This window comes from Chelonia mydas, chromosome 1, assembly GCF_015237465.2.
Source record: "Chelonia mydas isolate rCheMyd1 chromosome 1, rCheMyd1.pri.v2, whole genome shotgun sequence".
Lineage (NCBI taxonomy): Eukaryota > Metazoa > Chordata > Testudines > Cheloniidae > Chelonia > Chelonia mydas.
Genome location: NC_057849.1, coordinates 116,587,880 through 116,610,928, shown reverse-complemented (window position 1 = coordinate 116,610,928; position 23,049 = coordinate 116,587,880). Strand labels below are relative to the sequence as shown.

General features: G+C 41.3%; 1 protein-coding gene across 4 annotated transcripts in view; it reads right to left on the bottom strand.

The window, feature by feature from the left end:
- AFF3 (AF4/FMR2 family member 3) overlaps positions 1 to 23,049 on the bottom strand; it is a 482,362-nt gene that overhangs the window by 333,728 nt on the left and 125,585 nt on the right. The window lies entirely within an intron of this gene.

Sequence of the window (23,049 nt, the reverse complement as noted above, 5' to 3'; positions counted from 1 at the left end):
ATACATGTTGCTTGCTGGCCTTCTGAGACACCATATGCATGCTGTTGACAAAACATCTTATCAGAAACTCACTTGCATATGCCATGTTTACATCCCACTCTCAGCACAATATACAGCAGAACCTCAGAGTTATGAACACGAGAGTTATGAACTGACCAGTCGACCATACACCTCATTTGGAACTGGAAGTATGCAATCAGACAGCAGCAGAGACAAAAAAAAAAAAAAAAAAGCAAATACAGTTCAGTACTATGTTAAACAAAAACTACTAAAAAAATAAAGGGAAAGCAGCATTTTTCGTCTGCATAGTAAAGTTTCAAAGTCATATTAAGTCAATGTTCAATTGTAAATTTTTGAAAGAACCATAATGTTTTGTTCAGCGTTACAAACATTTCAGAGTTACGAACAACCTCCATTCCCAAGGTGTTCGTAATGCTGAGGTTCTACTACATAATCTTCTCCTGCAATTTATAAATGGGGTTGGGCTAGTCTAGTATCAAAGAAACCAGAACATAATAATAAATGATACTGGTTATTTGAGACTACTTTGAGTAGACTCTTCCACCTGAGTTAGTACAGAACCAGTGTTCCAGAATGAATGATGTTTGGTAGGGCATTCTGTTGTTTTGGAAATATCTTCTTTCAGATGACCAATAGAATCTGTGATCATTAAAGATCCCGCCTCTCCTTTTCCAAACAGTAGGGATGAGATCTTGGCTCCACTGAAGTTAATGGCAAAACTCCTACCGACTGTGATGGGGCCAATATTCACTCTAGACATGTTAAGTCCCACTCACCTGGCCAAATTCAGACCTGGTGTAACTGGAAACAATACCATTGCCCAAGCCAAGCTACTGTTGTCTTTTCTTAACAAGAGTTGGATTTGACCTATGCTATCTACCTAATTTCCCTGGGTAGTCTTAAACTGTTATAAGGTAATTTTCCTTATTTCCTGTCATAAATTGTTATATGAAGCTCAAAAACTAATCTACCTCACCAACAGAAGGTGGTCCAATAAAAGATATTACCTCACCCACCTTGCCTCTCTAATATGATGTATCTGTAAATTAAACAATTGCCACGTTCCACCCCAAAGATAGTTCATTTTAGTGACAGGCAGAGGGGTTCCAGCACAGGTGCATATACAGAGAACAAGCAAATAAACAAAATCTTAGTTATGGTTGGAAATGTGCTTCACTGGAGCCAAGCTACACCTCAAAACAATATAGCACTTTCCTTACAAAAATTCGGGATCTTTTAAAAAATCCCAAATGTCAGTGTGTCTAGAAATGCACAGTTTCCAGTTAAGGACTTTAGCTAGTCCTCCCAATGCCATAATGCTGGCTGAAACTCAATATCCATACCACAGGAAATTCCAACATTTTGAAAACTTTTTCATTTCCATTTGGATGGCGGGGTTGCCTCAAAGCTGCAGATCCTGGATGCCCTGGGGTATCTGGCCCTGCAGCAATTCGAAGTAGACCTCCCTGGAGCCGAGGAGCTCAGGCCACTAGCAGCGCACCAGATAAACTGGCAGGAAAGCCGTTTCTATTTGAACCCTGACTGTGGTCTGTCAAACCTGATACACTTCCACAAAACATTTCAGTTTCAACAAATTGGCATTTCCCAATGAAACATTGTTTGTCAGAAAATTCCCAACCAGCTCTACAACACCATACAATCCTTCATAACTCACTATTTCCCAGCAGGCTAAATGTGGCCTGGCAATTGCCAGTTAAACAACGCAGATTTCAATCAATGTTATGTCCCTACAGGGCCCATTGTGTTAGTATGTTCAGTTTTGGGCACCCCAAATGCAAAAGAAATAGAAGGGGCTCAGACACACATGATAAAAGTAATAAGCGGAGACGTCCACTACAGGGTTTCTAACATCTTCCTTAGAAATTAGGTACTAGTTACTGTCAGAGGTAAAATACAAGAATAGATGGACCACTGATCTGATTCAGAATGGCAATTCTTATGTTCCAATGTTTCCATGTAAAAAATAAAAACTTCTCAGATATAACCAAAACAAACTTGACCTAAATCAATTGATATAGGAAATCCAATCATAAAAAAGAAGGAAAGGGTTTGTCTAGATGTAGTAAACTCTTGAAGGAGAGAAAATAAGTAAAATCAGCTAAAATAACTAGAGCCCAGTAAACAGAACAATATTCAAAGTGTTCAAATATAATTCTCACAAATGGTATCCCTCTTCAACCACTCCATGCTGAAGTATACACAGAGTAATATTTTCCCCAACAGAATTTGTAACTGTTGCAAGAATGTGAGAAAGTTTTCTATTTTTCCAAAAATTTTAAAACAGCAAGCATGGGTTAGGGGGAAATAAGCCTATCCTTAATAGGCTGGATCCTCAGCTGGCATAAACTCAACTGATCTTGACAGAACTATGCCAATTTGTACTGGGGAAAGATATCTCCATATTATGAAAAAAATTCAGAAAGAATGGCTATCCTGAAATTTATTGTATTAATGTTTACAATTACGTTTATTCCAAAATCTGATTATAGTTTGTCTGTGAAATGAATCAGTCATATGTAATTTTACAATTACACAAAACCATCTGTTCACATTCAATGTGCTGTGTACTGTACTGAACATTCAATGAGACTGGTTTTACCCTACTCCACAACCACTTCAATCAAATCTGGTAAAGAACAGAACAATATGGCGTTATACATCTGCCAGTATGCCAAGTTTATGCTACTTCTTATCCTCTTATAACTCAAAAATATCTTCATTTTTTTTCTATACAAATGAAAATTTGTAGGCCACTAATTTGGGACACGAACTGAGACCCTGGAGGATTTGTATTTATTTTCTCTTACTTTTTATAACTTTTTAAAGCATTAATATTATTTAGTATTTATTATCCTTTTTTAAAAAAAGATTTAAGACAATTTAAAATGTTGAGGTCTTTTTATTGTCCTGTTTATTTTAAGACAACAGAGGTCATTGGCAGGCGATACATCAACACAGTGGTGCATGAAAAGCAGCACATGGCTAATTAAAGTGACATAACCAAATCAATTAAACCATGGAAGAGAACCCAGCAACAAGGTGATGAAAGGCTATAACCCTGACTCTCATTAAGTGCTAAAAAGGAAACCTTTTCAAGCTTAATTTTCACCATATTTCCCATATATCCTTTTTGATCGCTATCTGTTGTAACACTGGATCTTACATAGCCCAGTAGAAAACAAGGCATCCCTGAACAAAGACCATTCAAAATACTGCAGTGTACCATCTTACAGCAAGCTGCATCCCTAGCTGTTCTTCAGTTCTCACTTTGAGTAAGTACAACCTTAGCTGTGAACAAATTACACTGAAGATTTGTAAATCCTGAAATAAATGTCTGCACACAGCTGAAAGCATGCAATACCGAAATTAAAAAGAAATACATATCAATGATTTAAATGAATAGTACTACACTGCACACAGTTTAGTCCCAGAAACCTGATGTAAATGAAAACAGTTATTTTTAAAAATTAAGTTCCAAACTTAATAATGGGGGGAAAGAAGCCTATGTCTCGTAACTCAGATGACTCTCTTTGATATCTGGGTTTCATAAAAAGCACATTTCAATTATTTACACAAACCCATTAGGATGGAAAAGCAACCATTTAGCCACTCCTTAGCTTTGCAAGATTGAGAAAGGTCAGGGGAGCTGACAGGTTGATTTTACACGCTTAATGGATTTTTGTAAGTAAATAAAATACACTTTCCTAAACAGGACTGTCTAGGTAAGTATTTGAGTAATTACCTCCCTGAAGAGTACACTGGTCCTGATTCAGCATTCACTCACACTGGTGTAATTCAATTGACTTCAGTGGAGTTACTCCTGCTTTATACTGATGTAACACAATAGAATGAGGCACTCTGTGTTGCTGTGGCTTTAACATGGAGCAGAGCCAATAACCTTGAGGGAGTCTGTGATATACAAAGTAGCACCCATAATTCCCTGAAAGGAAACTAAGGAAATATTGTGCCTAAACCATAACCATTGTCCTTTTGGTTACTGTGATTTCAACAGCATTACAGCAACAAGAAACTAATGTAACAGATTGTGGATTCAGACCTACTGTTTGAATAAACTAGGGGAAAACTGAATTATTTCCTAGCCCAAGTACTGGTCCCTTGAATATTTCCAGTTGATATCTGGCACAGTGAAACACTTGGCCACTCAACCTTCATATCTGATCAGCGCTCCTTCTACCGTGTAGCCTGACAGCAGGCAGCTCATGAGCCACCTCCACAGACTCAGTTCGCCCCCTCCTAATCACACATGTTGATGGGAAAGGCAGCCCCTCCTCACAATACACCTCTCTCCTTTGCCTTCTCCTTGGGGTAACAGGGAGCAGCTCCCCCCAGTGTTCTTACTTCCCCTGGTATCTGCAGAGAGAGGAGAAAAGATTTCCTCTATTCCCTCCATAGGCCTCAATGCAGTAGGTGGAAGACAGAGACACCCTGGTAGATCTCCCTGCTCTTGGTCTCAGTGAAGGGAGAGGGAAGCGAAGGACATTTCAGTCCCCATAGCAGCTGGGAATATCCTCCTCTGGTCCCAGCAGGGATAACGAGCACCTCACTTTCTTGCTCTCAAAGTGGAACAGAGAGGACATTCTCCAATCCCTGCAGAAGACTGTGAAAGGAGACACCTCCCAGTGGCAGTGCCTTGTATCCCACTGAAGTCCATGGGACTACACTATAAGTAGTCCATCAGAACCACTTGCAGTATGTAAAGCTAAGCATGTGTCAGGTTTCAGAGTAGCAGCCGTGTTAGTCTGTATCCGCAAAAAGAAAAGGAATACTTGTGGCACCTTAGAGACTAACAAATTTATTTGAGCATAAGCTTTCATGAGCTACAGCTCACTTCATCGGATGCATTCAGTGGAAAATACAGTGGGGAGATTTTATATACACAGAGAACATGAAACAATGGGTGTTACCATACAGACTGTAACAAGAGTGATCAGGTAAGGTGAGCTATTACGCGCAGGAGAGCGGGGCAGGGAGGAACCTTTTGTAGTGATAATCAAGTGATAATCATTTCCAGCAGTTGACAAGAACGTTTGAGGAACAGTAGGGTGGGGGGCGCGGGGGGGGAATAAACATGGGGAAATAGTTTTACTTTGTGTAATGACACATCCACTCCCAGTCTTTATTCAAGCCTAAGTTAATTGTATCCAGTTTGCAAATTAATTCCAATTCAGCACTGGAGTCTGTTTTTGAAGTTTTTTTGTTGAAGAATTGCCACTTTTAGCATGTGTGTAAGTCTTTGCAGAATCAGAGTGTGAATGTCTACCCCAAAATTACTACATTACTCTCTGCTCATGATCCTGTTCTTGAGTGTACAATGCAATGTTGTGCAAGTGTGTCAAACATTTCTTTTAGGCATCTGCAGGTAGGATTGGTTATTCAGTCTCTGCTAGACCAATCTGTTGTGGTTTGAACTCAGTTACAGATGATCAAGGACAATCCATTACATTAGTTTAAAAGCTTTGATTAATACTTGTAGCTGCTATGCAGATTCGGTGCAATACAAGACTAGCCTAAGGGCTTTTTGTATTTCTTTAAAGCATCAGCCATTAAAAAGCTAAATTTACCACTGGGAGCCAGGGCACAAGCCCAAAAACACAGACTCAAATGTATTTATATTCCAATTTATGGTTTTCAAGTACAGTGTATCATTTCTATGAGGCTTTAATGAGAGCCAAGAGGTACACATTATAAAAACCATGCTCTATTTCTAATAGAGTTCAGTGCAGATCAGAGAATGATTTAGTAGCTTTCCTCAGCTTTTACTTGCACTTGGCTACAGACACCAGACATTTAGATTCAGATTTAAAACTCACTCAACAGCATCAAGAGATTTTTTAAGGCAGAATTTTTTTTTTAATCCTACATTTACAAATTATATATTCTGTTTCACAGTCTATATAAGGTCAGTCATTCTGAAGAATATTAAGTGTCTGTCTGGGATAAATCTCTAAACTGCCTCAAGGACATGAAGCATTGTACCTTTTAAACATAAACATAATTGTGCTTTTGATATGGAATCAGTTTATAGTCTTGTAAAAGTTTCAATAAAAATGGAGGAGGAAGATAAACATGTCAGAATGAACTCTATTGGAGGCACTGATTTTATTATTATTTATATTTCAGTAATGCTTGGAAAGCTAATAAAAGATCAGGAATCCATAGTTCTAGGTGCTGACCAGAAAACTAACAAAGATGGTGGCATCTGGCCCGGAGAATGTTCAAACTATAGGTGAGGCAGAAGTGCAAACAAGTGGATGAACCAGACAAATGGGTTGAGGGGTGGGTCAGAAGGATGAGGTTACAAAAAACCAAGCAGTGTATAACAGAGAAGCAGAAATCTTGACTGATTTTTATGACAGACAAGTGACTTTGACAGTATTTTAATGAAAAGTCAGGGATTTTTTTCACTCCCTTTGCAGACTTTCTGAGTTCACTGCCCCAAGACAATTATATTTTGTATTCCAGCTGATCTAAATTTAATTGAACTATAACCTTTACTTTACAGCTAATTTGACCTAGATATTTTACATTCACTGATACATATTACTGTTATTGATCATAATAATAATAATTATGAACAAAGTGCTATAAATATATAGATGGAACAAAGTGGTACATCAAGCCAAAGAGATGGCCAGTCCCTGTGCTGAATGCTATGGTATATATTCTGAAGGCAGGAAGGAAAACTGAATAAACAAAACCTACAAAGAGTTGGGTATGGCCTTTAGAATTTGAACACTTCACAAAATAGTTCTTCGACGTGCAAGCAGAGGGAGCTTGGCATATGTAACTGGGAAAGTTATTCTTGGCATACAGGGACAATATAAAAGAAGGCCATTAGATCTTCATTTATCATATGATTTTTAAAGCAGTCATCTTGATAATATCAAAGTCTTGGCTCTTTCCTAGTTATTTTATAGACACATAGGAATTGCCTTACTGGATCAGATCAATGATCTAACCAGTCCAGTAGCCTGTTCCTGGCAATAGCAAGTACCAGATAGTTCATAGGGAGGTACACTAAACTCAGATGTTTAAAGACTACAGCAGTGAGGGATGTACACTAAGGTAAGTGGTACAGAACAGAAATCACCCAGTAGTCGACTATCATGAATTACTATGTGCATAGGGGAAGTTTCTTCCTCATACCATCAGTTAGATGCTGGTTTATGCCCTGGAGTAACTGTAACTGTGGATGTTCTCACAATCCATATAAAAGTCTTCATCCTATTTTGAATCCTACTAAACCCATGGCCTCAGTGATATGTGGCAATAAGTTCCACAGGTTAATTATGATTGCATAGAAAAAGTATTTTCTTTCATCAATCTTAAATGTATCAGATAAGAAACCAAAATCATAAATCAAATAGAGTAATGTAGGTATGGTATGTTCTGGATGAGACAGAAATATTAATGTACCATTCATATACTCTTTTTAAAAAAATATTTAGTCCACTGTTTCAAATAGGAGTTGATTTGTGGTTATGCAGGCTTTTCTGCTGCAATATAATGCAGTTTGATCCATCTGTAATAAATCTGAAAATCTGAGAATAAAAACTAAATAACCCAAGTTTACTGATCAAATGAGTTATTCTGCCTCTAATGAAAAAGACAGACACTGGATCTTCCCTCTCTTTACATTGATTTATTACATTCAATAATTGTCTATTATTATTACTGTACATTGTAATCTATTTCTAATGAATCCCCCTTGGTTATGGTGAGCCAAGTCCAGATAATAAATTCTAATCTGTTAGGTCATTAACTTTGCTAATATTTTACAATCCACATTTAGTGAGATTGGGAAACAGTTTGCGCAGTCTTCTGGTATTTTCACTATTTTAAGTACTATTGTAATTAATAGCTCTCCTTAAATTTTCCATTGCTTTATTAGATTAGCACCTAACAAATTGGAAACATGTATTTCTATATTCTTTTCAGAATTCTGCCGAAAAAACATGAATTCCAAGATTTCCCTATTTTTTAGGCTTTAGGTTTATTTAGATACAGCATCATTGCCTCACACATTTCACACCCCAAAACTGCAATCAGATATGTGTGGCTAGACCCCTATTGAAGTCAGTGTGGCTCCATGCAGGCTTATTGTCTTCAGTAGGGGTTCGATTGTTGTTGGTGGTGATGTTTTTCTCTCTTTAAATCTGGATGACACAGAATTCGTCAAAGAATGAGTTATAGTCCCCTAAAATTGTGAGTCTGTTTCCCATCTACTAGTTAGAATAAGGTCATTTTAATGTATCATATATTCCCTTATTTGCAATACCATTTACATATCTTGACTTACAGCTGTCAGCCAGGAAGATGATATCAAGCACCATAACCTCCTTATCCATCTTCCATTGCTGACAATGTTAGTTAGCCAAGGAATAACCCACTGAGTGTAGGACACTCAGTGATACAATGTGCATGCTACTATTTCAATAGACGTGTGTTACTTTAATGCAGTGGTGCCCAAACTTTTCCTGACATGCCCTTCCTTACCAGTAATGGAATCTGTCTGTGCCCCCTCTCCATTACTGCACAGCTGGCTCAGAGTAGCTTGGGCTGAAGGCAGAGCTGGGGGCGGAACTGGGTATGGGAGAGGAACTGGGGTTTTAAAGGCGGAGCTGGGTTGGGGGCAAAGAGGGAATGAGGGCAGAGCAGATGTCGGAGTGGAGCTGTGGCTGGAGCCGGAGCTGGGCAGGGGGCAGAGTGGAGCTGTGGCTGGGACCAGAGCTGGGCTGGGGATGGAATAGAGCTGTGGTTGGGACCAGAGCTGGTCTGGGGGTGGAACAGCGCTGCGGCTGGGGACAGAGCTGGGCTGGGCGGGGCTCCCTTTCTGCCTCCCCAATGGGGACTGGCCTAGGCCCTGCCATGTGCCTCCAAAACAGTCGTCCATGTTCCCCTGGGGGGTGGCACACCCCACAGTGTGGGAACCACTGCTTTAATGCCATTCCCATGAGCAATGTTGCAGAAGAGTGACCCCCTAACTGGGAAGGCGCTATTCAGATGCACAAGGATTAAATGAGTGTTGGGCATCAAATATCAAGGTTGAAGTACCTCCTGTGACTGAAATACTGCATACCCTGGGAGGTCTGTGGAACTTCTGGGAACTGAAGCCACAAGAGCTCCTTTTTCCTGGAAAGGACCCATAATTCCCTTTTCTTTTGTAATTCTTGTTCTTTTATCATAATTCTCTGGCATTTAACTATAAAAGGTCTCAGGTCTATGTTCAGTCAAAGGTTTAGGTGCTGATGAGCAATGCACACTTTAAATCTCCACATTAAATCCTTCTGGCAGGTCTAGCAGTTCAATTAGTAGTGTACATTTTGGATAGAATCTCTTGGGTTCCCATTATGCTCCCTTTGGTATTCACACCATTTTAATATTGTTTCATCAAGACCTGTTATTTAAAGCTGCAATTGTCTGTGGCAGTTTGTTTCAATGCCTTTAACACTGTTAGTACTTCTTTTGTATTTACTCTTCTCCTCTCCTTCAATTCAATGGCCCCCCCCCCAAAAAAAAACCCCTACACTGACAGAGAATTAAGGTTGCTTAGTGGTGTTTTGTCCCCTTGAAGCATGTTGAGTTGAGCAAAACTCAAAATTCTGAAAGCCAGAAAGTGCACAGTTAAGGTTGCCCATACAACCTTAACGATGCACTCTTTCAGCAATCCCCCAATCTAACACACACATCTTTATTCTGCTAACCCCTCAGCTGGTGAAATGCACAAGCTTTTCACCTCTTTTTACAACCTATTCACTCTTATCCACAGGATTCTAACTAACACTATTAAAGGACAAAAAAGAAAAAAAAAGTGTTGCCCACACCTCTTTCCTTATGTTCCCTTGGAGCTAGCCAACAGCCAATGGGAATTATTTGGATACATTCCAGATGCAGTCACCTGATGTGTTAGGTGTCCCTACACTAAATGGTGGAGGAAGTAGTTGGACCAACTTGATAAAAGGTGTGTTTGTCATATAAGGACCTGTGGATTACTTTGAGGTGTGTGACAGAGCAGTGATTATGATATGAGGGGACCTACGTTTTGCACCTTCCTCCAGTTGCGCAGTCTGAGGCCTGGTCTACACAACTTAGTTATGTCGACAGCTGACATCGACCTAGTTGTGTATGTGTCTACACATAAATTTGGCTCCCACCAACATAAGTACCCTGTTACGTTGACTTAATTACACCAACTCCCCAAGCCACGGTCAATGTACTTAGGTTGACACAGTGTGAGTGTAGACTGTTATTTATGTTGACCCTAACTATTCTCCAGAAGCTATCCCACAATGCCCCAAACGGACCACTCTGGTCACCATTGTGAACTCCACTTCTGGAGACCGGAAGCCGTCCCTCCCCTTGAAAGCCCTGACAAATTTTGAAATTCCTTTTCCTAACTGCCCAGCTTGGCAAACACACCTAGCTGCTCTTCATTGTTGAGTGCAATTGCCCAGCTGACCATGCCAGCTACACGCTGCAAACATGCTCCTGCCTGGAGTAGACAGGAGATACTGGATCTGTGGGGAGAGGAGGCAGAGATCTGAACAGCCTTTGAAACGTTGACATGTACGAGCAGTTTGCTCAGGCGATGCAGGAGAAGAGGTAAGACAGGACCAGCAGCAGTGCTGTGTGAAAGCCAAGGAGCTGTGGCAGGCGTACCAGAAGGCAAGGAAGGCCAACAACTGATCCAGTGCTGAGCGGAAGACCTGCTACATTTACAAAGAGCTGCAAGCCATTCTTGGCAGAAACCCCAACAACACTGTGAATACCTCCGAGGAGCTGAGTCACAGGCCCCTGCCATGAACAGTGAGAAGGAGGAGATGGTGGACAAGGAAGAGGAGGAGGAGGAGTATGTGGGACAGGCAACCAGGGGATCCAGTTGCACAGTGAGCCAGGACCTATTTTTGACTCAACCGCAGTCCAGCCAGTCCCACCAGTCGAGAGCACAAGAGCCTGATGCAGGGCATGGAGTATGAACACTGCAGCCATCCTGGAGAAAGACAGAGTGGAGAGGAGAAAGGTGCAGGAAAAGCAGAGGGACGTGCACCATAATGGGCCTTCTCAGACACCAAACACAGATGCTGCAGATTCTAGTGGACCTGCAAGTTTGACAGTCCCAGGCTCACCTCTCTCAGCAGCCAACTGAGAAATCAATATCAGGACTTCCCTATACCCCACTCAACATTCCATGTGGCATCAAGGGTCACTGCACTACCCTTACCGCTCCTCTCCTGGGGACATTAAAGACAATCACAGCTTCACAAATGTAAGGGGACTGTTGACCCCTTAATGCAACATAGTGGGGTTTTTTGGTTGGCCCTAGCCCAGTACCAAAAGAAAGGGGAAGGACCAATGGGAAATCAAGACCTTTAGACCGACAGTCCCCAGGGCCGATGGGGAGAGGCCAACGCTCCAGGTCAGCCTGACTGACAAGGCAGGCAGGCCAATGAGGGAGTGAGGTGGAGCTGCCTGAGCCAGAGAGGTAGCCGCAGCAGTCAGGGCCAGAGGAGCACCCCAGGGAGCTGTGCTGAGACAGAGTGGAGCTGGGGCTGGAGCAGTCCGGAGCCGGGTGCAGTGAGCAGCTGGGGAGAGCGGGGGTGACCCTGGGCAGAGGTCCCAGCGCAGGGAGATGAGCTTCTTGCTTTCTTTTACCTTCCTCATTTTTTCTTTATTCTTTTAATTAGTTGCCATTTAATAAATTGTATTTGATTTGAACTATATGTAATGATCAGTGGGGACACCCTAGCCCCTGTCCTGTGACCATGACAAGACTGGGGAATCAAGCCCCCAGGACTCCTGGGCCCAGCTTGTCTGGGTTACGAGGACGCTGCCACACAGGAGAGCAGAAGGGGAGTCCTTAAGGTCAGGCAGGTCTCTGGGTAAAGGGAGTAGAAGTGAGGATTCTGATCCTTTCGCTAGCCAATTCCCCTGGAGAGTGTATAAGCGAAGAAAGTTCCTCACAATAATGGGATCATTCCCCTGCTTACACACACTCTGACCTGTGAAAGCCATGGTTGGTGTATGTGTACCTGAAATGGACATGAATGTTCTTTCCCCTTCATAAGTTCTGTTCTCTTAATTTATTATGTTTTATTCATTTTTAATGCATTTTCTTTTAAATTCCCCATTTTTTGTTTTATTTTTGTTTTGTTTTTCACTGGCCATGTTACAAAATAAAATTCTATTATTTGGAACATAATTTATCTTTATTAGTTCATAGCATAAGCTGGCTGGTGCTCATCAGTTCTGAAGGTGACTAATTACCTGTTACTGCACAGTGTCACACAACTTGTAAGATTGTTTACAAACAAAATCAATAGGTACATTGACAATGCTGTATCTCTACATGTACAGCAGTGACCACACAATTCATACCAGGCTGCAAAAGAGCATACCTCCATTGACTTTATACGAGTTATGCTGATTTTTAACTGCTCAGGATCTGGCCCACTGTGTTTTTTCTTTTAAGGTAAATTAAACTATATATTATTATAGATTAAAATAAACATATATATATATATATATATATATAGCAAATATAGTATATATAATAAATATACTAATTTATAGTAAATTTGTGTACAGCCAAAAGAGTTGCAGGGTGCAGAGGAGACAAAGTAGCATTTATCAGATAATAGAGAAGAGAATTTGGAGCAAAAACAGTGAGTGAGGGAATTAGGAACAAAAAACATGTATTGCTTTTTGGGCAGAGAGCAGGAACTTCTCCTTGGTATCAGCTTGCTTTCTGTGGTCACATTTTGAGGAAAAGATCCACTTTGACAAAATTACATTGCATTATGTTGCAGGACCAATAAAGAATCTGGCAAGATCTGCAGCTCTGATGGTGGTGCCATTATATTATGATATCATGATATACCTTTGGACTGCAATATCATGATGCATTGAGCTTGTCCTACAAGACAAACTGTTAAAGAGAGCAGGGAGCAGTCAGCTGAGATGATGAAGCAATTACATTAACATCTGTAGACTCAGATTACATTAACATTAGGAAACCAGACAAACGCTACGCTCTTGAATGAACTCACACAGGAAAATGATAAAAGACAAAAACACCGTATCACCTGTGGGCGAACATTTTTCACAAAACTATCATTCTATATCTGACCTCTCAGGCCCCATTCTCAAAGGAAATCTGCATAACACCTTCAAAAGACAAGCCTGGGAGTTTAAATTCATAACTTTGCTGGACATCAAAGATCACACTGAATAGACACACCAGATTTATGGCTCATTACACCCACTAACACCTCCTGCAGCTGCCTTTTTTCTCTTTCTCTTCTTTTCCCATCTATGACTGGAGGGATGTTAATGGGCAACTTCACCTTGAAATGTGTGTTAACTACTTATGCTAAACAAACCACTTTGTATTTAGCTGTGACACTGAGTACGTTTTCCAGATCTGAAGAAGAGCTCTGTGTAGTTCGAAAGCTTGTGTCTCTCACCAACAGAAGATAGTCTAATGAAAGAAACCACCTCACCCATCTTGTCTCATTAACATTAGAACTCAGGATCAACGCTATGCTCGACTAATGCGGCAACTCATGGTGTAGGATGCTATCAGATGGTCGAGGGACATCTACCTAGAACACATCACCAGACATCACTAATACCAGGGGGGATGAGCTGGAGTGCTGCTGAGAAGCGCAATGCGGAAAGTAACTGAAATATTTCCCTGATGGATTGTATTTTCTAAATAGACAACCTACCCTAAATTCTCAATTACTGAGGGACAATTTTCACCCATTGATACATGTGCTTTCTACAACCAAATCTCTGTATAACATCCAAATACTTGGATGCTAATATCTAAACTGTATTGTTAAATTTATTCACCTAAATTTGGGTTATTGCTGATTTTCCACTATATGTATTTTATGACTTTTAAAACCAACGTTGTATTTGTGGATAATCTGAGCACTATACCCAGATGCAGAGACACTCTTCTCTTAACCCGTGTATTATATAATTTTTTCAACATTAGCTTTAATAAAAATTTTAAATCATGTATCCACTCACCAGCCCTGAATGCACCAACCAGCTTTGCTTTTAGGTTGTTCATTCAGTCAAAGAAAAATGTTTCAAAGTGTCAGCACAATGACTAGCAGAAGAGGCTAGTGGGTAATGTTTTTGCATGCCCTATGTTGGCCTCAGTGCTAAATATAAAGAAACTATATATTTGCATTAGAATGACAAGAAAGTAGAAAGAACATCCTTTTATTTGAAATGTTCTTCTGAAATTCTTTTATGGCATTCCTACACATGCTAGCCATGCGACAGTTTGAGTAACTATGTAAGCTATAAAGGTCTTTTACACAAGTAAAGTAATTACCCAACTGATTACATACAAAGGTTAATTGTTTCTTTGTGATATAATGTTTTTCATCATGCTTCTTGAGTTTTGTTTTTTTTAAGGGAGGAGACTTCCTGATTTTGCTAGGAGTACCATAAAAAGGTGCAGCTATTCCCTTCCCCTGCAGGCAGAGTTGTGAAGTGATGCTCACACATCAATCAAGGCTGCTGTGGCAAATCACATTGATCAACAATCCACTCACTCTCATCTTTCACTTCAAAAAGAAATTTTGGTTGTGAAGATAAACACCATAGTATTTGAAGCTATTGTCTTTTTGATTCTCCAAAGACTGAAATGCCACTCCTAACAGAAGTGTAAACATCATTTGGTATATAGCCTACAACCATTTAAATGGCAGCAATGTGCTGTGCTTTATTTTTTAGGGAATTTAGGGCTCAATGCTGCAATGTGTTGAGTGCTCTGGCCTTAACCTAGTGAAGAATTTAGGCATATGTTTAACTTTAAGCATGTGAAATCCTATTGAAGTTAATGGGACTTAAGCATGTGCTTAAAGTTAAGCTTATGGTTAAAGTCAGTGGTTCTCAAACTTTTGTACTGGTGACCCCTTTCACATAGCAAGCTTTTGAATGCAACCCCTCCTTATCAATTAAACACTTTTTTAATATATTTAACACCATTATAAACGCTGGAGGCAAAGCCGGGTTTGGGGTGGAGGCTGACAGCTCGCGACGCCCCATGTAATAACCTCGTGACCCCCTGACGGGTCCCAACCCCCAGTTTGAGAACCCCTGATGTGTTTTACTGAATTAAGGTCAAAGTACTGATCATGTTGCAGGACTGCGCTCCCTATGTACATGCAAACTGTTAAACTGGCAAAGTGGTACAGCATGGTCTGCAACAGTGCAAGCTTCAACACAGTATCCAGCCAGTGTTGCTCAGTGCCTACCTGGAATGACTATATTTACAGGAGAGAGAAATTCACGTTTCTTGCCTGCTGCAGTCCTTGGCTACCACCCTTAAAAATCATGATAAATGGTATGTTTGCTGGTGTCAGCAAATAAAAAGTGTTGGACTTTAGGGGTGTAGCTTGTGAGATTTTATTTGTTTTCTATACAACTTGGTCCAGTAACAGTGAAAGCAGTTCAGTTTATGGGGGCTGGGGAAGGGAATGTATACAATATTTTGTCAGGACTCCAAGCAGGTTTTTAAAGTCTCTTTATTCTACTAGAACTAGTGGAACTGTTCTGGGGGGAGTTCCCCCAGAACTGGGGGGGAGGCAATTCCCACAGAAAATGTGGACTGTCTAGAATACCAAACTTGATAATTTTTGGTCAAAAACAGGGGAGGGAGTTTGGGGGTTTGGGGTCTGTTGATAAAGAAAAAGAATTTAAGAAAAATGATTAAAAAAATTGTTTTAGAAGAAAAAACTTTTTTTGACGTAAAATTAGGTTAATAGACAATTTTTGACCAGACCTAGTTGCTCCTGTTGGTGGTACTAATCCTAAATTCCCTCTCAGTCTAGAATAATCTCTTTTGAATTAAAATAATGTTTAAAAGCAAGTTTTAAAATAACAAGAGGACATTATAAATATAAATTACATTAAAAAAATCGACTCTAAAGTGAACATTAAGGTTGCAAAGTCAAGCACCCAAAATAAGGTTGCCTAAGGAGGGGAAGTCAGCCTGAGATGGACACTCAGCATGGAAAATTTCAGCCAGAATGGTGTAAGACTGGCAACAGTTCAAGCAACTGAAAACAGGGTCTTATAAAGGGAGTGTCAGACAAGCATCCTTACGAGCACTGCTACCTGCACTGCCTATGACAACACCAGTTATTGAGTAATGTAGGTATTGAACTTATAAACTATTCAGATCACTTAAAAAAATAGTTTTGACCCTGATTCAACGACCACACCATCTCCCTTCTCTCTAAGCTCACTGAATGTGCTGTTCACAAGCACTGTCTGGAGGAGTTCTCCTCCAGTTCTATCCCAGACCTCCAATCTGGCTTTCGCCCCTTACATTCCACTGAAACTGCTCTCACCAAACTCTCTAATGACCTCTTCCTGGCTAATGTTAAACCAGTATTCTATCCTCATACGCCTAGATCTGTCAATCTGCCTTCAACACAATCAGCCAAATTCTTTTTGAAATCGTGTCCTGTCTTGGCTTCTGTGACCAGGGCCATCCCTAGGGGGGTGCGGGACCCAGGGCAGAAATGACGAATCCGTCACTTCCGGGACTGACCTGCCACTTCCAGGACTGACCACGCCAGCCAATTGCACTGTCCTGCGGGGCCCCTCAAAGCACGGGGCCTGGAGCGGTCGCCCCGATTTGCTGTACCCAAGGGACGTCTGTCTGTGACTCTGAGTTCTACTGGTTCTTCTCCTACTTCTGTAATTGCTCCGTCAGCATGTCCTTTGGAGGATCCTCCTCATCTGTCCTCCAGCTTTCTGCAGGGATTCTACAAGACTCTATCCTTTGTCCCCTTCTCATCTCCCTCTACACTTTGTCTTTGGGTAATCTCATTTGCAACACGTAAATTCATTCATCATCTCTACGCTGACAACTCACAGAAGTACCTCTCTATTCCTTCTGTCCAAACTAAAATGTCAGCCTGTCTCTCTGACATCTCCTCATGAATGTCTAGCCATCAGCTGAAGCTCAACAGGGCTAAAACACAGCTCCTAATCTTCCTCCCCTAACCTTTCCCTGCTACCTTCTGTCTTGATCACTGTGGACAACACCACCATCCTGCCTGTCACTCAGGGCCATAACCTGCGTGTCACCTTTGACTCAGAGCTTCTTCTAGATCCTCACATACAGGTTGTATCTAAATATTACTGATTCTTTCTTCATAACATCTCCAACATAACAGCCTTTTTTGTCCACCGAAACAGCTGCCCACTGATATCCATTCAGAAAGCTACTACAAAGATCGTTTTCCTATCCTGTCACTTTGACCATATGTGACCGAATATGCCCGTACTCATACCTTACATACTACTGTAATAATTTTTGTACAGAATATGCCTGGTGAGGTATCATTTGAAAACTCAAAATTTGTTGCTCACTATTGTCCCGGTAAAATATATGTGGCAACATTGTATGAGAAGCTATAAGATTCCACTGTTTGGTGTTATTAACACGTGTTCCTGAGGTCTGTCTTAAACAAAGGAATGGGTGCTCTGCTTAATTTGCATTTAAGCAGTAAATAGACTCATCAAGCAGAAAGGGAAACAAAGGAAGATCAAACAGGTGAGAAAAAAGAAGCAGGGAACATCCTTCCACATAGACTTTTTGTCTCCTGGTACCCCGCTGAAAGTGTTTTTTAAGAAGGGGACAAACTATAAAAAGGAGGGACATACATTTCAAGGGACCCCTCTCTTGCTCTGCCCATTGATTCACTGCACCTGAAGGGATAAAGGAAGCTTTGCTGGACTTTGGGAGAAGGGGTTCTGACTTAAAAAGTTTGGTCAGTAAGACTGCTGAAAGCATGTGGTGAGAATGCTTTGCTTTGAATTTAACAATAGTTTGTTAAGTTTGGCACCAGTTGTGTTTTCGCTTTATTTTTCTTGTAACCATTTCTGACTTTTATGCCTCACTACTTGTACTCACTTAAAATCTCTTTGTAGTTAATAAACTTGTTTTATTGTTTTATCTAATCCAGTGTTTTTAAACTGAAGTGTCTGTGACATACCAGACTAATAAGCAGCTGTGGCATCCTCGCCCTGTATCCTTGGGTGCCTTATGATTAAGGCTATGTTTTAGTGTATATTTTTATTTTTTAGTATATTTTTTAGTGTATTTTTAGTAAAAGTCATGGACAGGTCACAGGCAGTAAACAAAAATTCACAGCCTGTGATCAGTCCATGACTTGTACTATATAACCCTGAATAAATCTGGGAGAGGGGGGTGGCTTGGGGGTGCCGTGGGTGCTGGGGTCGGGGAAGCCCAGGGGACGCCGCAGGTGTTCAGGGTGGCCCTGGGAGCACCTTGGGTGCTCCTGGGGGAACCAGTCCAGGGCGCCACGGGTGCTCTGGGGGGAGCATCGCGGGACCTCTGCTGGTGGTGGTGCTGTGGGGGAGTGGCAGCGCGTGGCCCGGGATCCCTCTTGTGCTGCTGGTGGGGTTGGCAGGCTCCCTACCTGGATCCGTGCGCTGCCTCTGCCCCAAGTGCCGGCTCTGCAGCTCCCTTTGGCCAGAAACCGTGGCCAGTGGGTGTCACAGGGGCGGTGCCTGCAGGTGGAGGCAGCACGTGGAGCCATCTGCTGGAAGCTGAGGGAGGGGGATGTCGCCGCTTCTGGGGAGCCCCCCAAGGTAAGCGCCACCCAGAGCCCTCACTCCTTCCCACGCCCCAACCCCCTGCCCTGAGCCCCCTCCCACACACACCCAAACTCCTGCTGCTGCTGGAGGTGTAGTGGCCCGACTGCCCCAGCTACTCAGGCGGCCCCTGGGCCAGCCGCACTGGCCTCTGCAGAATCATAGAATCATAGAATCATAGAATATCAGGGTTGGAAGGGACCCCAGAAGGTCATCTAGTCCAACCCCCTGCTCGAAGCAGGACCAAGTCCCAGTTAAATCATCCCAGCCAGGGCTGTGTCAAGCCTGACCTTAAAAACCTCTAAGGAAGGAGATTCTACCACCTCCCTAGGTAACGCATTCCAGTGTTTCACCACCCTCTTAGTGAAAAAGTTTTTCCTAATATCCAATCTAAACCTCCCCCATTGCAACTTGAGACCATTACTCCTCGTTCTGTCATCTGCTACCATTGAGAACAGTCTAGAGCCATCCTCTTTGGAACCCCCTTTCAGGTAGTTGAAAGCAGCTATCAAATCCCCCCTCATTCTTCTCTTCTGCAGACTAAACAATCCCAGCTCCCTCAGCCTCTCCTCATAAGTCATGTGCTCTAGACCCCTAATCATTTTTGTTGCCCTTCGCTGGACTCTTTCCAATTTATCCACATCCTTCTTGTAGTGTGGGGCCCAAAACTGGACACAGTACTCCAGATGAGGCCTCACCAGTGTCGAATAGAGGGGAACGATCACGTCCCTCGATCTGCTCGCTATGCCCCTACTTATACATCCCAAAATGCCATTGGCCTTCTTGGCAACAAGGGCACACTGCTGACTCATATCCAGCTTCTCGTCCACTGTCACCCCTAGGTCCTTTTCCGCAGAACTGCTGCCTAGCCATTCGGTCCCTAGTCTGTAGCGGTGCATTGGGTTCTTCCGTCCTAAGTGCCGGAAGTCCCGGAGGTCCCGGAAAGTCCAGAATCCATAACTTCCGTGACCTCTATGACAAACTTGCAGCGTTACTTATGATGCCTTGCTGAAGGAGCTCACACCTGGGCCACTCACAAAGAGCCTTTTAGCATGCAAGCCATATCCTGAGTATCTGTGTGCAACTGCAGCCTGCCAGTCACACTTGGGTTATGCTCTGGCTCTCACCAGCGTCAGTTATACTGCAGGGTGGTCCCCAACACACCCCCAGTCTTAGATTTTCCCCAAGAAATGTATGTCCTGTACTATCCAGTCCTCTCCTGGACAATACAAGTTATATAAAATCTGTTATTTCTTTAATAGAAATAATATGCACACAATTGCCACCTCAAATGGAGTTTCCTCAAATGTCTCCTTTCCAATGATGCTACAAAACTTGACATCATGTAGGCTGCTGGTATGCTGATACCACAGTTTATCATGCTGACCAATATTGTCTCATTGTTTACTTATACTCCCCCATCTGTCCGTATCTATCTCTTGTCTTATACTTAGAATGTAAGTTCTTTGGAACAGGGACTGTCTTTTTACCCTGTGTTTGTACAGTGCCTAGCACAATGGGGTCCTCATCCATGAATAAGGCCCCTAGGCACTAATTCAAATAATAAATAAATAAATTATATACTGCCATTGTGACAGGTTCCCCCCGAGGTGCCACCTGGAACTGGGGTACCACTGAGCCTTTCATGACTCACACTGTGCTGCTGTGACAAACTGTAGACCGCTCCCAGTCCTACATTTTCACCAGCATTTGCACAGGCAGGGATACACCCAGCTGCACTTGCATGCAGGCTGACCAGCCATTGCATGAAACAATAGAGAGGCTACAGCCAAGATAACTCCCAGCTCCCTAGGCAGGCACCCACCACTGGAGTATAAACCCAAAATTATACCGTCTTGCACTGCACAAAGATCTGTACAATGTAAGTTAATAAATAGTTTGCCCCTCCCTCAATGTGGAGAGGAATATGCAACATGTGTATGTTAAACCAAGCTGAGATATTCCCCAGACACTTCAGTGAAAGGCACACTGGTTTAGATAAAGCAAAAAACAAGTTTATTAACTACAAATTATAGATTTTAAGTGATTAAAAGTGATAGCAAACAGATCAAAGCAGATTACCCAGCAAATAAACAAAACTGCAAACTAAGTCTAAAATACTAGATAGATTGGAAATGAATTAGCAATCTCTCACCCTGGCTGAAGATACAAGCAGTTCACCAGGTTTCCATACATAGGCTAAAAATCTTTTTAGCCTGGGACCAGCACTTCCCACAGTTCAGTCTTTGTTTCTCAAATGTTTTCAGGAGTGTCCATGTGTGGGGAGTGAGGCCCCTCGATGATATCATACCCCACCTTAAATAGCTTTACCATATGGCAGGAATCCTTTGTTCCAAAAATGAAACAGTTCCCAGCCCAGTTTGTGGAAAAATACAGGTACCCAAAATGGAGATCAGTGTCATGTGGTCTGGTCACATGCTCTTGCACGCCCTGCTGAGTCATAGCAGCCATTACTTACAGGCTGTCTGGAGTGTTCTCAGGAAAGCTCACCAGATGGGAGAGAAGCTTCTCCTATGGCCTATTGTTTCCCCTAACAGTCATTACCTTGAATAGGCCCTTCCCAAACAGCTGTCTAGACTAGAAGCATTTTGCCTAGTGGATGTCACCCAGGTGTAACCATATTTGAAATAGATACATAGTTAATAACTTCAGATCCAAAAAGGATACATACATACAAATAGGATAATCATATTCAACAAATCGTAACTTCTCCAATAACAACTCACATGACCCATCTTGTACAAAAAGCACCATAATTATATCATAATCATAAAACTATGAAAAATATGGGGTATAGTGTCACAACCATATCATGCTTTGACAAACACAACATAAATATATAAACTTAGTCCCATAACAGGACTACTCTTGTGAATAAAGTTATGCACCTATTTAAGTGTTTGCAGAATCTGGTGGTTAAATTATAAAATCAAACCAAAATCAACTTTACCTATGGATAACATCTACTCATTGGTGAATATTCAAGTATATCCAAAACAATATAGCAATTTGTATTTTCAAATTTAGTTTGGTTTCCATTTTAAGACATATATAAAGTTCTGAGTAAAGAACTCTTGCCATTAAAATCCTGCATTCAATTCTGGAATGACAGTGAATGTGTTATAGTGATTAATTCAATGAACAATCTCAGATTAAGTGAAAGTTCTTTCCTTCCTGAATGTCCAGTTACCATATGCTCTTCGCTCTTTTATTACACCCATTCACCAATAACCAAATGGATAGTATGTCACTACCTTTAGTTATGTGTAAAACTGGATTTAAGTATGGACAATAAAATAGACTGTTATATTGCAAAATCAGAAAAATGCAATGCTTTATGATTATTAGGAATAATAATATTTTTCTTCTTAGAGAGCAATACAATTGCTCTGTCAACCACAGGACAGTGTTTGCAAAGCAGTACCCTACCAAAGATGGTTTGAAGTTTTACAGGATCAAATGGGTCATGTTAGGTTAGAGTATCCTTCATAAAAAGCAAGGCTTGGAAAACACTGGCTGCAAGATTTGTTGAAGACAAAGACTGCACATTATCATTTTCAGGGGAAATCTCTCTCAGGATCTAGGAAGTTCTTGTTGTCTCTGATGTGTTTTCTACATCACATGCAGAGGAGATGAGTCAACCTTTGAAAAAGAGAGCAGTCTGCATAGTGTAGAAGGAGGCAAGCAATGGTGCATTTTGATAGCCCTGTCAAAACCAGAATTTTCCTGCTAATACAAATCCTATCTGGCAGCCCTGGCATGTATGCCCTCTCATCCTGTCACAACAAACAGAGGATGCATCTCAAAGATTAACGTGCCAGCCTATATGCATTATTGTAATTAATGTTATGGGAAAACCCAACAATCAGAAAGTCTCTGCCGTCTCAGTAACTGTTTTTATGCTTTTCATAAATAATTGTGACACAAATATCATTTTCAGCTGTGTAAAACCATCTCAAGGCTGTGAAGGAATTCCACAGAGAGCTAGTGAGATGTTTTAAAAATGCAAATAGGAACAGGCTAAAGCAATAAAGAAGGGGAAGGTTTTTTTGAGGGGGTGGGTAACTGAAACTTATCTTTTCTCCTGTTTAAACCTAATAAATTTATAAAAATTAATTTCTTTGAATAACTTCTCTCTTTGAATGCTCTCTTTTAAAATAGCTATGAATCTTTCTTAGGAGCAATGAGCTATACTGATTGTTATCCTCTCTATACTTATTTAATATAACTGCAATGAAATATATTTTAAAAATATTTTCCATGAAAACACACACACACCCTGCAGTGTTAAAAAGCTCCTGCAAATGACAA